Genomic DNA, 6,059 nt, shown 5'->3' on the forward strand with positions numbered 1-6,059 from the left:
CCATATAATTATTCCCAAAACACCAATCACTTGCAAATTCATATCTAACCTGACCAGAAAGAGACCTTATAAAGTCAATGTTCTCCAAGGTTCCTCACTGCACTCTTGCGAGGACAGATAAGCAATGACGGAAGCCGTAGCAAAGCAGGGGGAAGTCATCAGCTAGAAATGGCAATGAAGGGTAAAAATGACACCGTTGTCCTTACCTGAAAGTGATCAGGGGGGAACAAGCTGTGTTTAACTTGTCTTACAGACGCTTCTACGGGTGGATGGAAGTGGCACCTCCTCTACTTCTCTCCTGTAAACACACTTTCGAAAGCCCAGAAGATTTATCTTTGTGCCGTAGGTGGAAAAGAATTATGCATTCATGGGAACAGAGTTTTTTTTTTAATTTCTCCAATTCCACCCCTCCTTTTTCTTTGTTTCTTCTTTTTTTAAAGGCAAAACAGTGAAAAGGAGAAGAGAAGGGTATCATTGCCCCAGGATTAATTCCGTGCAGGTGACCAAGTCATGTAATCTCCCCAAGAGGGGTGGGGCACGGTAGAGGGACATTTCACAGACCTATGTCTCACCTCCAGAAGTTGTGGGGTTATTAAGAAGAGACTGGAAAGCTATTGGTCTGAAATGGTATAGGGTTATTCTATTCTATTCTATTCTATTCTATTCGACTCGACTCGACTCGACTCGACTTCTATTATTTCTATTTCTAATTTCATTCTATTCTACTCTACTCTACTCTACTTCTATTATTTCTATTTCTAATTTCATTCTATTCTATTCCATTCCATTCCATTCCATTCCATTCTATTCTATTCTCCTTCCTTCTTTCCTTATTATAGTCTATACTAGTCCTTTCTATTCTATTCTATTCTATTCTATTCTATTCTATTCTATTCTATTCTACTCTACTCTATTCTTCCTTCTTTCCTTATTCTATTCTACTCCTATTATTTCTATTTCTAATTTCATTCTATTCTATTCTTCCTTCTTTCCTTATTCTATTCTATTCTATTCTATTCTACTCTACTCTACTTCTATTATTTCTATTTGTAATTTCATTCTATTCTACTTTACTCTACTCCTATTATTTCTATTTCTAATTTCATTCTATTATATTTCTATTTCTATTATTTCTGTTTCTAATTTCATTCTATTATATTTCTATTCCTATTATTTCTATTTCTAATTTCATTCTATTCTATTGTATTTATTCTATTCTATTCTTATGCTGTTCTATTCTATTCTCCTTCCTTCTTTCCTTATTCTATTCTACTTGACTCTACTCTACTTCTATTATTTCTAATTCTAATTTCATTCTATTTCTATTATTTCTATTTCCAATTTCATTCTGTTCTGTTCTGTCTATTCTATTCTATTCTATTCTCCATCTTTCTTTCCTTATTCTATTCTATTCTATTCTATTCTGCTTCCTTCTTTCCTTATTCTGTTCTACTCTACTCAACACAACTTCTATTATTGCTATTTCTAATTTCATTCTATTTCTATTATTTCTATTTCTAATTTCATTCTATTCTATTCTATTCTCCTTCCTTCTTTCCTTATTCTATTCTATTCTAGTTCTTAAAGATTAGATGATCTCTTGTTTTGTGGGTAAGTTAAGGGGGACCAAAGAACATGTTCCTAACATCCTCCATTAAAAGTCAAACCCTCACTGAAGTTCACGGGATTTTATGGTGCTTTGTCTTGATGGACCTAGGGAAAAAACGCTGAAGCTAAAAATGACCATTCCAATTGACCCATAACTTCAATTTAGCTATTCCCCGTCATGGACAGTGTCTGACGGAGAAATAAGTGGTTCTCAACAGGCTGCAAAGCGGCAGCTGAGATCTCCTTTATGTTTGTGTGTTTCTAAAGCAGCCTCAGTAGAAAAGAGCACAATTTAGTGTGATAAACAGGCAGGCACTCCAGGGAACTCATTAGAGGTGACTCATTGCTATCAAATTGGCCTTCACCAAGGGGTGGCTTGCTCCTCTCCCCCCCCCTTTTTGCTCCTATTTTGTGCGGAGTAGACATACGCTGGCAGAATAGTGTCTCCTTGTTCCTCAAGCAAATTAAATTGCATCTTATTATTATTACTAGGTCTTCAGAATAGTGTTTCCTTGTTCCTCAAGCAAATTAAATTGCATCTTATTATTATTACTAGGTCTTCAGAATAGTGTTTCCTTTTATGAGCCTCTCACTTTTTTCTCCAAATCTGCCATGGCCAAAGAAGTACACCTTCCCACCAAAGGTGCTTCCTATTTGTCTACTTGCATTTTTACATCCTTTTGAACTGCTAGGTTGGCAGAAGCTGGGACAAGTAACGGGAGCTCACTCCGTCATGCAGCACTAGGGATTTGAACCACGATGGAGGAAGCAAATCTGCAAAGCCAAGTACTGTGTTTCCCTGAAAATAAGACAGGGCCTTATTTCGGGGAGGTCTTATTATACAGATAGTCCTTGACCTACAATCTTTTGTTCAATGACAGTTCGGAGTTACAGCCGAGATGGAAAAGGGACCTAGAACCTGTTCTCAAAGTTACAACTGACTCAAACACTCCTGGGTCATGTGGTTGTGATTTGAGCATTTGGCAACCGGATGGCATTTACGACGGTTGTAGTGTTTTGTGATCTTGTGATCCTGATTTGCAACTTCCCCGCCTTCTTGCGGCAAGCAAAATCGACGGAGAAAACTTGCTCACTTACCCAGCCGCGGGGTTCACTTAACAATTGCATGGTTTCCTTAGCAACCAAATTGAGGTCCGGTCATGGGACGAGCCCTTTAATGACCACATCGCTTAACGTCACTTAAATTCTGACCTCAGTTATGGTCCTAAGTCGAGGACTATCTCTGGCCCACTTAACAATTGCATGATTTGCTTAACAATCACAGTAAAAACGGTTGCAAACACAGGTCCTTTCAGAGTTTCACATAATTTAACAATTGGTTCGCCTAGTGAACTGAAAATGTGAGCGCGCGGCTTCAAACACACAGAGATTTCACGTGCGCAGCTTCCGGCACACCTTGTCGGGCAGCCATGGTGAATAGAGCGGGTGAGGCGCAGAAATCAGCTGGGCTGAGAGGGGAGAGATTGAGATATATAGGACAGGATAGCGTCTGGGCAGGTGGGCGAGGCTAGCCGGTGGTAAGAATCAGGGGTGGGCTGCTGGGGGTTCACGGGGATTCAGGAGAACCTCTAGCTAAGATTCTGTGCAGTTTGGAGAACTCCCAGATCCCACTCTTGGCTGGCCCTGCCCACCACTCCCCTCCCAGGAGTCTTCACGCAGCCCGTTTCGGATGCAGGTAAGTGCAGGGCACACCCGGAGGCTGGGGGAGGGTGAAAAACAGGCCTACTGGAAGTTTGGGAAGACTGGAAATTGGCACGCTTCCAGCCTCCAGAGAGCCTCCGGAGCCTGGGGAGGCCGTTTTTGCCCTCCCGGAGGCTCAAAAAAAGTTGGAGCCCCGGGAGAGCGAAAACACGCCGCCACCCCTGCTGTGGTGCAGGAAGCCGACGAGGCCATGCCCACCATGGCCCCGCCCACCCAGCAACCAAGCAGATAACCCCCTGCTAAAAATTTTGAAGCCCACCCCTGCTTGGAACTACTGATTTGTTTGAGTTGGTCTGAACCGGCAGCAGCTGACCTCTGACCGCATCACTTAGCAACCTAAATTCTGCTCTCAATTGTGGTCATAAGCCGAGGACTACCTGTATTCTAGAGAAAGTACAAAAGCCCAGGGGTTCCTCCGCCCTGAAAGTTAGAATCCTTTCCCCCAGGTGCAAACAGGTAATCTGTTCTTTCTCAGAAGCAATTAACTGCTTAGCCATTGGAGAAGCGAGCTATTCTTCCCTAATCCAAACCTGAGATTATTGAGGTATTTAAAATCCTCCTAGGGGAGAATGCTTAGCGTGGCTCCTTTGGGGAAACGGATGTGTTTGTTTGCACTCCAATTAAATTTATTTTTTCCTGAAACGTAACAGACCGCTTTGTAACTTAATCCATTTCCCAATTGTGGCGATATGCCCCACCGAGTGCGTTTCCTGCGGAGAAACAAAGCCAGGTTTCCAATGGAGGCGAAATCCCCTTCCGTTGGAAAATTGCTCTTCATTTTAAAGGAAACGATAAGAGTGAAAAAATGGACGCGGCAAAAGGAAACTCTGTTGGATCCAGAGAAGACATTCAGAAAAGAAAACGAGGCATTTGAGATGCCTTAGAAATTGAATATCTGTGCAGAGATGGACAAATTAACTCTAAAATTAAAAGATAAAGAGGAATCGGGATATTATGAAACCTGGAATAATTGGTATGAATGGTTAGAAAACAAGAAAAATAATTAAGACAAAAACAACATATATAAATACGTATAGAACTGTGTATAAAAATATGTAAATATAGAAGCGGAATATTATAAACATGTATAGATAAGATGATATAACAAGGTACAAATGTTAACATAATGACTGTAATATATGGTGAAAAGAGAAAAACATGTATAGATAAGACGATATGACAATGTACAAAATGTTGACATAACGACTGTAACATATGCTGAAAAGAGAAAAACAATAAAAATTACTAGGCAAAAAAAAGAAGAAGAAAGAAATTGAATATCCCACTTTCCAGAGTGATGTATTAATTTTTCTAATTGGCCTGCATGCGTTGAAATTGGATAGGGTAGACATAATTGTATACACAAGACGTTTTATAAGCTAAAGAGGAATAGGACGAGAAAATCCTGCTGTGGACGTTACTTAGTCTTGGAACGAAATGTTCAGAAACTCAATGGAAACAAGCTTGGGGAGCAACACAGCCAAAATCGCAAAGTCACAGCAGAAATTGGGACTGTTTTTCCCCCCCGATCAGATTAGGGAATCTTCCTAAGAAGGGCTTGAGGGATTTAGTGTTGCTGTTATCCAGATCAAGTCAGTTCACATCCTTTGATGGATCAAGAGACGGAAAATGGTTCTTCCAAGTTTCACAGGGTGATGTGAGGGGGTTGGTGGGGGTTGAGGACGGCAAAAGAAAGGGATTTGGGGCTAATACGGGCTGGGTTGCCCCAATGAAAATCTATCTGCTGAACAAAGCTCCGCATTGGCAACAGGAAGAGCATCCAGCCAGTAAACACTCCGCTAGCTCCATTCAGGTACCCAGACTCTACCCCGCAAGGGGTTATGGGGTCATTAAAACAAGATGATGATAGGCTGGGTTGCCCACCCTTTTCTAGAGGACAAATTGCCTGGTCCATATCAGGGGTGAAATCCAGCAGGTTCTGACAGGTTCTGGAGAACCGGTAGCAGAAATTTTGAGAACCGGCAAATGCCACCTCTGACTGGCCCCGGAGTGGGGAGGGAATGGGGATTTTGCAGTATCCTTCCCCTGCCACGCCTACCAAGCCACGCCCCACCCACAAAGCCACGCCCACAGAACTCATCATAATTTTGGGGGGGGATCCCACCACTGAATTGAGTAATATATAAACAAATAACCAACTCTTGTTGGTTTTCCCCATAGCTGGTGTACGGTTTGCTTGTTTATAAAATCTACAGCCCCCCCCCCACATCTTACCTCAAGGTAATTCTGGCGGCTTACAATCACAAAAGATAAAAAAAAACTATATACATTTACAAACACAAATAAGTGAACAACTTTACTTTTTATTATAACTTGTTATAATAACTTATAACAAATAAAGTTATAAGTTAATAAGTTAATACAGGGACAACTGTACGACCCGGATGATTGAGACAGAGGAATAGAGGAGGTGTGGACATAGAATGGATATTTGATTTTTGCACTTTCTCCAGTTTGAATTGTAGTGAAGAAAGCAGTAAACTTTTTCAAGCAATTTAGGAGGGTTAATCAGCCATTAGCAATAGCACTTAGACTTATATACAGCAGCGCAGTGCTTCGCGGCCCTCTCTAAGCAGTTTACAGAGTCAGCATATCGCCCCCCCCCCAACAATCTGGGTCCTCATTTACTACCTCACGCAGTAGTAAAAAATAAATAAATTGCAGGTCATCACTGGTCCATGTGTGTATTGATTTACTAAATATTTATT

This window comes from Natrix helvetica (assembly GCF_964273705.1).
Source record: "Natrix helvetica genome assembly, chromosome: 13".
In the NCBI taxonomy this organism is placed as follows: Eukaryota; Metazoa; Chordata; class Lepidosauria; order Squamata; family Natricidae; genus Natrix; species Natrix helvetica.